Here is a 9,765-nt window from a genome sequence, read left to right as displayed (position 1 = left end):
ATATGTGGGCAGACACAAAAGACACCTGATGTTTGATTCCACTAATAGGAAACATCCAGAATAGAGGAAGGAGCAGAGAGAGAAATTGGATGGAGATTGCTGAGGGCTTGGGGGGCAATGGAGAGCAAGTGGCCCTGGGGCAGGGTTTACTGTGGGGTAATGACGTGCTCTGACCTGGCCAGTGGTGATCATCACATACATTGTAGTGTATGCCTGAAATGCATACAATTTTAAATGGTAAAAAGCACAACTTTTATAGTATTTAATTAAAAATTTAAAATAAATAAAACCGTAAACAACATAAAACAGAAACAGAAAACTCAACCAAAATGAAGCACATACAGGGGAGGGAAAAGAAAGATCTGTCAGGGGGGCAGGTGGACTGAGTGATTGGGGAGATGGTGGTGAGAAGAGTTCCAGAGCTGGCTCTCCCTGCGGGGGTGGGGAGACCAGATCGGGCTCTCAGTCCCCTGCAGGTACAAGAGCAAGAGCAGAAAACAACCCTGCTTTCAGGGATCTGTGGTCCTGAGCTGGCTCCGGGTCCCCTGCAGAGGCAGAAGCAGGGGTCAGCTCTCCCTACTTGGGACTGGGGTCAGGAGCCAGCTCTGGGAGCCCTGCAGAGGCTGGAGCAGGTGCCTGCTCTCCCTGCCTGGGCATGGGGTGTTGAGCCAGCTCTGGGTGTACAGTAGAGGCAGGATCAGGGATCAGCTCTCCCCACAGAATTGCGGGATCCTGTGTCGGCTCCGGGTCTCTTGAAGAGCCTCTCCAGATGCAGGCCCTGGCTCCAGAGCTGGGGGTGACCCTGCTCTTGGTGTTGACTGCAGCTCCGGAGCAGCTTCAGGAGGGGTCCCTGCGGCTAGAGGTGGACTGTTCCCTGGCTCTGGAGATGCCCTGGCTCCTGCAACACCTGGCTCCTCGGAAGCTTCGGGAGCAGGATCCTGAGCCAGCAGTAATTCCTGAGATGTGACTGGGGCTTCAAGAGGATGAAAGGTCACCCCATGCCTGCCTTTGTATGTGCCATTCCAGATACAGAACCATTCTGGAGACTTCCAGAGAAGCCCAGGCCAGGAGCCCACACAGGGCACTTCCCTGGCTGCATCTCCAGTGGGTGGTCTGAGGCCTGTCTTTGCCCCTGGCCCAACAGCAGCCTCTGGGGCTCCTCCCCATGTACCCAGCACCCCCATCTCTCCCCAGGCCCTCTCATGTACCTGCCCAGCCTTCTCACCCTCAGGCTCAGCCTCTATGGGCTCCAGGTCCCTAGGCTGGTTAGAGGAAGATGGACCCGGTGCTGCAGGTCTGAACTGGGAATGCAGAGTTGGGCGTAGACTCGGGCTGACCCTGCACAGGTGGCCTTCTGCAGGCATCTCCAGGCCCAGGTTCCGCAGACCCCTCTGTGGCCACACTCACCCTGGGCCAACGCTTACCATCCTCAGTGACGTGCCTCATGGGCCTCCCACTGGGGGAGCAGGGACGGGTGTCCCCCAGCTCTCCAGTCTTCTTTGGAGAGCCCTGCAAAGACAGAGACCAGCACTGGCCTGCAGGCATCAGGCCCTGCCCAGCCCACCTCACTGCTTCTGCTGCTCCCAGATGGTCAGGGACCTGTGTCAGCACAGACCTCCTGGGGTGAGATGACATCATGCCCAGGGCTCCGGACAAACCTCTGGCAGAAGGACAGCCCAGCACCCCATGTCCCACCCAGCCGCCTGGATCTGGGGTGTGGACAGGATTGGCCCACCAGGCTTCTGACCCTCATCAGATGATCCTGCTCAGGGCAACCCACCCACAGGAACCCCCTTACACACACGTACACACACACATTCACACAGTCACTTGGAAAGGGACACAGGGTGGTACAGGAGGGATCAGAGTGGGGGCCTGGCCTGGACTGGCCTGGACGGGGCCTCCCTGTGTTACTTCAGTCCCTCTGGGCACATGGCCAGAGGCATCTGTGCTGAGACCTGACCTAATGTTTGCGGAGCAGGAGGAGACCCTCACTGAGAGCTTTCCAGAGGCCATGGCCTCGGGACCTAGGGACACAGCAGGAGAACACAGTGCGCACTGGAGCGTCTTCAGGCAACTAAGCGGGGGACTGTGCTGTCCCTAGAGTGTCAGTTACCCAGGTTCCAGTTTCTGTTGGGCTCTAACGTCAGGGAAGGGATGTCACTGCCTAGGGTCCCCTTACCTGGGCTTCCTGCTCAGACAAGCCCTCCCTGAGACCTTCCCTTGGTTGCTGGCTGCTTCCCTCCATCCTGGGCCTGTCCAGGCCATCACACCAACACAGCCCCCAGCAGGCCTGAGTGCCACCAGGACCCCAGTTTGAGGACATAGAGCTCGGGTCAGACCTCTTGGGGCCTCCCCAGTGTCCCCATGCATGCAGAGGGAGTCACTGCAGTACATCTTCCTAGGATGTCACCAGGTGTGCAGACCTGGAAATGCCTGGAGCCCATGCTGTCACACATGGCTCATGTGCAGACTAAGCAATGGCAGAAAAAGGTAGAGGGTTGGGGGAGCCCAGAGTGCAACTGAAATAGGCTTGAGTCTGCTTGGGGAACTGGGGGTCATCTCCCCTCCTGTCTATTCCCAGTTCCCCATGACAGAACTGATGCAGAGGCGGTCCCCTCGGGCACACACACCTCTAGGTCCTCCACTAGGTTCACACTCAGGGCAGAGTGGTTTGTCTCAGCATGTGGGGGCAGCAGCAGGATGGCCCCAGGGTCCCCTCCTCCTGGTCCTCATGCTGTGCCATGCCCCTCACTCCCATGGAAAGTGGATGCACTTTGTGGCTGGGTCTAAAAAACAGCAAATGGCCAAGTGAGGAGGTGTCACTTCCAAGACTGGTTATAAGACATGTGGGTTCTGTCTGGTCCCCTCTCTCTTGAGTTCTCTCTGTCTCTGTCTCTCAGAGCAGCATATTCTGTGGCTCCAGGAGCCACGTGAAGACCTCAGAAGCTACCTTGTCCCTGTTTTGTCCAGGGATTCCCTGAGGCCTCCCCAGCCAATTAGGGCAATGACTCAGATGCACCTCCAAATGACCCCATGGCTCCTACCAGGAGTGTCTTGTCCTGGACCCTGGATGAAGGGTCCAGTGCTTGGCCACGTCCTGCACTACCTAGGTCCCCAACAGCCCTGGGGAGACTGCCCTCCACTGAGGACATGGACCACAGTGGGACATGTGTGGAGGACTAAGGCCAACAGCCTCTTCCACAAACCTGTGGTACACTGGGATTACCCTCTTTTCGCACCCACTTTCAGAGCAGTAAGCCGCATACCTCCCTCCTTACCCCCCTCCACACAAAGGGTCTCATCCTTGTGCCAGGTGCCCAGAGCAGTGGAAGCAAGACCCCAGAGCTTCCCTGGGGATGGTCCTGGCCATGCAGCCCCCTGGCCCTCATCAGCCTGGCATGCCTACCCCACCATGGCCAATTGTAGCCCCAAGGGTTCCACTCATTTAGCATGTATCCAGCTGCTGCCAACTGCTCTGTGAACCCCAAGTCTCCTGAGTTCTGTGACCAGCTCCATTCCAGCCAGGTGGGCTGCAGGGTGTGGGCTGGTGAGCTGGACATTTGGGGCCAGGATATTCAATGACTATACCCCCCCTCCCTGATGTCCTGGTCCCCAGACTCTACCTCGGGGTCCAGCCAGGTGCACATGTGGGTCAGGGGACTGGAAGTGGCAGCAGACACTGAGTCTAGGCAGGGAGATGGTCAGTCTGTCCCTTTGCTGTGGCTCTGCTGTAGCCGATGCTAGAGACACCACTGGTCTGGGGTGGAGCTGGCCAGGAGCTGGAGCCTCAGCTGGGGCTGGTCTCAGGCAGTAGTGGGAGAGCTGGTCCTGGAATTGGCTGTAGTTCTGAGACTGAGTCTAGCTCCAGCCTCGCCACCGATTTGGTGCAGGAGCTAATGATGGAAATGACTCTTGCTCTGGAGCTGGTCCATTGCTGGAGCTGGAGGGGCTCCGGCTCTGTCGCAGGCCTCAGTGCAGGTGCACAGATGGTGCTGGTTCTGCTCCTCAGGTGTGCGTGCTCTGCAGCTGAGGCAGGGTCAGCTCTGGCCGCACAGCCTGTGCAAGATCTTGCACTGGAGATGGATGTGCTTTGCAGCCCCAGTTACTGGCTGAGGTGAGATGCTGTCCCACCTGTAGGACTGTGAGCTCTGAGGACATGGAGGGTACCCGAGGTCCCCATTGTATTCCAGGAGCCTGCAGAGGGCAGGGAGCAGACCCAGGTGCTGAGGGCCTGTGGGCCTGCCTGAATGAACTCCAGAGTCTGTGGTCAGGTCTTGTGTGTGTAAGCAGAACCCCCCTACCACAGGGTTGTTGGGAGGAGTCCACTGATTCACTAACCTGCTGAGAGCTGCCACGTGCCTGTGCTGGTGCTGTAAGCACAGCAGTGAACAAGCACAATCTGGCTCCCATGGAGCTACTGCACAGGGGTTATATGAGGATGCGTTTCACAGACTGTGTCCCCGCTTGGTTGGGAGCAGCTGCCGGGAGCAACAGGTGGCCAAGTGACCCTGCCCAGAAGCTGAGGACCAGCCCAGAGAGGCCAAAGGTGAAGGGGATGTGGGGTCCTTGGCATGAGTGCCTGAGCGACCCATCATCCCCAGGCAGTTCTTCCCCTCACTGCCCCAGTTTTCCATACATGAAATGGGCATGTGGGGTACCCACTCCTGGGCTGCCCATGAACGGGTCTTCATCCTTGGAGACATACAAAGAAGGACTCCCCAATGTCTGCCCTCCCACTGGTAACTCCAGAGGCTGGGGTTTGGGTTTATTGGGGTAACCAAACACCATCCTCCTGGGGGTCAGCTAGGGTCCCCTTCTTTTCATTGGCCATTATGCCAGAAATCCTGCTCTCTAACCCCAGTGGCCATAAAAGCCAGGGTGCTGATGACACACAGATGAAGCCACTTCTCAAGGTGCTTGAAAAGGCCCATCCAAAATCAGAGGGACTGTCCCCTGGATTTAAGCCCTGCCAGCAACCAGGACCAGGGGGAGGTATTTCCAGGGAGCTGCCTGAAGAGCTTCTGAGCTTATCTCCCTTATTTTCCCCATGACACTTCATTGCACCTGTGGTGGGGTCCCTCATGTCTCCACCCCCACTGGCAGGGCTCCAGGGTCCCCACCTCAGCTCCTATGAAGCAGGTGCGGTGAGCCACATGTGGGCAAAGTCAACATGGAGGTGCCTGGGGGAGGGAGGCCCCAACCTGGCTGCTGAATCAGAAGTCAATCCATTTGCTGTTTCCACAGAACAGGCCAGAGCACCTCCATGGGAAGCCACCTAGATCCCTTCAGCAATGAGTAAAGTTCCCGTTTCTACTCAGCTCTGGGGTCTTTTCAAACTTTGGGGTCTGATAACTTGGGCATATCATAGTAAGACTGAGCCTGTTTTCATGTGTATTAGGCTTTGTCCATTTCTTGTCTGTAGGGTGCCTGATAAGGTCTCTTGCATGTGTTTCTCTGTGTGGCTGCTCTTCTCCAACCTAAGAGCTCTTCACGTCTGGGGACGTGAGCCACTGTGCCTGCAGGAGGGGCAATGCTTACTTCCACTGAGTAGGCTTCTTGTTGAACCTACATGCTCTCCCCTTGAGTACTGCTAAGACGTCAGCTCTCCCCAGTTGTCCACTGATTCAACAGAACTCCATAAACCAGCCCTGCAGACATGTCGTATGGGAACCAATGAGCCAGTTGGAGGAGTTAACAAAACTCTCAAGGCTGGGCACAGTCAGGGACCCCTTGAGACTAGCTCAGATCACACAGTCCAGATACTCAGACTTTTCATGGAGCTGTGTCTTCAGGGCATGAGGCCCAGCATAGGGCCAGATGTGTGGGCACAGTGAAGATACCACCCCAGGTACACACATGGACGAGCGTGGCTCTCACAAGTGTGACACAGAAGAGCACATCTGTGATCTTCCCTCTAAACACACTTCATGTGCATGCACACAGGTCATGTTTATCAAGTCATGGTGCTAGAAGAAAAGGCAGTCCTCTCAGTCAGATGGCAGAATGTTTGGATTACATTGCTGAATCACTGGTTCCTTTCAAATTCTTTTTAACCCCGAGAAAAGAGTATTATAAAATGTTAGCAATAAATCCAAACTCAGAGTGCTGACGTAGGATTAATCACCCAGATTTTATTATTATTTTATCCCTTCGCCTCTTAGCTATTGCTGGGGTTCAGTGTCTCTCTGGTTTCAACAGCTTAACTGAGTTACAGTTATTTTTTTTAAATCGTTCCTGCTTTTTAAGGTTACTGAATAATATCTATCACAGGATGCTGTGTGCATGCATAGCTGTGAAAGCATGTATATATTGCCCTAGATTTGTAAATTTCAGCTGTTGTAAATATTACTTCATAGTTTTTTTTTTCATATTTGTTATGGTTTTTATTAAGGTATATGCATTTGTGTTTTTTTTTCTTTTTTTCTTTTGGTATCATTAATCTACAATTACAGAAAGAACATTATGTTTACTAGGTTTCCCCCTTCACCAAGTCCCCCCCACATACCCCTTCACAGTCACTGTCCATCTGCATAGTAAGATGCTGTAAAATCACTACTTGTCTTCTCTGTGTTGCACAGCCCTCCCCGTGCCCCCCACGCACTATACATGCTAATCGTAATGCCCTCTTTCTTTTTCTCCGCCCTTATCCCTCCCTACTTCATAGTTATTTTTACCTGCCTTTTACTCAAGGTCAAGCATCATTCTTTGAGAGAAACATGTGATTTCCATTTCCTTGCCAACACTTCATAGTTTACGTTCTTTGTTGACATTATTCCAGTTGATACATAGAGACCACAGCAATACATGGACATTTTTATTCTGGGAAGGGACATTTTTGGATATAACAGTAAATAAATGATATCTGCAAAACCTGTTACATTAGGTGACCTGACTAAATTTTTTTTCCTATAATTGTACCTGGGTTTCATTTTTTTAAAAAACATGTTTACCTTTAGGCTTGATTGTAAAAACTCTTTACAGTGCACAAGACATGTTTTTCCCTATGTTAAACTTTTCCTAACATTTTATATTTACATGTTTTCAGTCTGTGTGATTTTTAAACCAGAATTTGTTTAAAAGTATGTAGCTGTAATATATGTGAAATGGTTTGGTGTTTATCTCACAAACATAAAGGAGAATTGGAAATGTGTTTCCTTGTGCTTAAGCACCTTCCATCAGAATTTGGTATGAGACACTACTTTCTGTTTTCAAACAAATGAAATATATATAGTCAGTGCTGTCTGCAAGTTCTGCCTTGTGAACTGCATTCTAGACCACCGTCGACTTTTATATCTTGAGTCATCTGTAGTTTTATATGTCACTTTGGTTTGGAAAGTAGAAAAGCCATAGACATATGCAAAACAAGTATCAAATATATGAATATTAAGTATGTAATATAAAAAATCAGTGGTGTATTTAAAAATACTTTTGCCTGCCGAGAACTTGCAGGGGATTAATGCAAGAAATTTGAAAGATTTTAATCAGCTCATATATGTGGATAGATACAAAAGATACCATCAAAGTTAGTTGAAGCATTTTAGCCGTCTTGGCATTTCTTCTGTTTTCTGTGTGTGGAATTGAAATTCTTGATTACATTTTCTTTGAAAATCTTAAAAAAATAAATTTTATTAGAATCATGTGCTTTCTTTCACTATGTACTGTTGCTTAAAAATACATGAAGTTGGTAGAGTCCAAAAGTAAAGTGCTCCAAGTGCATGAGAGAACAGGTGTGGTTTTTTTTGGCACTTGAAAATGTTCAATGAAAGATAATCGGGTAATGGCAACATATCTTATGGGGCAGCAGTAAGCTGAGGGTTTAGGGTTGGGTTTGGGGTCAGGCAGGGGTCAGGGCCTAGGTGTAGGAAGAGGGGTTAGGGTTAGGGTCAGGATTTAGGGCCAGGGTGAGGGCCAGAGGTCAGAGCCAGACACAAGGGCCCATGGAGTCACGGTCAGGGATTAGGGTCCAGAGTCAGAGGGCCACTGTCAGGACTTCAATTATTGAGGTTGTGATATATTATTTTCCTACATGTATACACAACAGTAACAGTATTGTACACTGCAGTAACAGTAGTGTAACTCTATTTGGGCTCCCAGACCCTATTCCAAGTGTGGGTGAGTGAGGGGGTCTTCCCACACATACTTACACCAAGCAATTCTCGAACACCAGCAGGGTGTCTGAGAACTCAACTCAATTCTGATGCTATCTGCCTGGAGACAGCACCAGATTCCCAGGTTAAGGGCTCCATCCTGCAAGACTGCCCTCCATCCCCGACTCCAGGTGCTGGTCACAAGCCCCAGGCTGTTGTTACCTGTGTTTCTGACCTACTGGCTACAGGTTGGAGGTTTCCACGACCTCATACTCAGGTCCAGTTAATTTGCTTGAATGGCCCACAGAACTCAGGAAAACACTTATGTTTACCAGTTTAATAAAAGATATCATAAAGGATACAAACTCACAGCCAGATGAAGACATACACAGGGTAAGGTCGCAAATGAAGGAGCTTCTATCCTGGTGGAGCTTAGGGCCTGGATCAGCACATGGAGGTGTTCTGGTTCCCCAAGGTAGAAGCTCTCTCGGACTGTGAGCCAGGATCCAAGCAAAAACCTCTTCTCAGGGTTTTTTTTGTGTGAGGGCTTCATTGCATGGTCATGACTGACAAAATTATTGGCCATTGGCTGATTCAGCCTCCAGCCCCTGCCCTTGGGTGGGGTCCAAAAGTCTCTCATTCACATGACAGGACACCCATTTCACCTTTAAGACTCTGCAGTGCTTTCAGGAACTGTGGATGAAAAACAGAAATACCTGGGAAATACATATTTAGTCATATGAATGACTAAATATGTGTTTCTTATGGCTCATTTTATCATAGAGGTGCTATTGTTAAAAAGATTTTTTTTTTTCATTTCAAATTCAAGTTTTTCCTCTACATGTTACCGATTATTTTAGTCCATCTGGGCTACTGTAATGAAACACCATTTTGGTACTTTGAGGGGCTTATAAACAGAAGTCTGTCCTGGTTCTGGAGGCTGGAAGACTGAGATCAGGGTACTTAGATGTTAGGGTGAAGGCTCTCTTTCTGGTGGCAGGCTTGTATCCTGGAGGGAAGGGTCTGGGGTCTAAGACAGACTAATCCCAGTCCTGAGGGCTACATCCTCATGACCTAATCACCGCCCAAAGGCCCCATGTTCTAACACCTTCACCTTGGGCTTTAGGATTCCAACAGGCGAATTTGGGGGGACCCCAAGCATTCTCATCACAGCACTGATATATAGGAAATTGATTGGCTTTTGTGTATTGACCTTCTGCTTTGCCTTTTGTTATCTCTGTATTTCCTGATCGAGGCACAGGAGTGGGGGCCTCTATTTCAGTTGGAAATTTCGAGCTAAGGCACTGAAGTCAGACGCTGAACTCGAGAGAGTTCCAAACCTACCAGGAAAGGGAGAACCATGGGCACGCCTCGTCCTGCGCTGCGCCCGGGGGCCAGCAGGGAGCGCCCAAACAGATCGCTGACATGCGGAAGCGCATGCGCGTCCCGGCCGCCGTCGCGGTCGCTTCGATGGGAGAGGACGCGAGCACCTAGTTTTCTCCAGAATTGTCACCATTAATTAAGAACTATAGATATGTTATGAATAATTGAAAATTTTAATGCGAATTTTATTTTATTTCATTCAATTCCCTCCATTGTACTTTTTCTGCTCCAGAATCCCATGCGGGGTATGACATAGCATTTAGCCATCCTGTCTCTAGGCTCTCCTTGGCTT

Source organism: Manis pentadactyla, chromosome 5 (assembly GCF_030020395.1).
Source record: "Manis pentadactyla isolate mManPen7 chromosome 5, mManPen7.hap1, whole genome shotgun sequence".
Taxonomy (NCBI): domain Eukaryota; kingdom Metazoa; phylum Chordata; class Mammalia; order Pholidota; family Manidae; genus Manis; species Manis pentadactyla.
Note: the sequence above shows the minus strand (reverse complement) of the source record.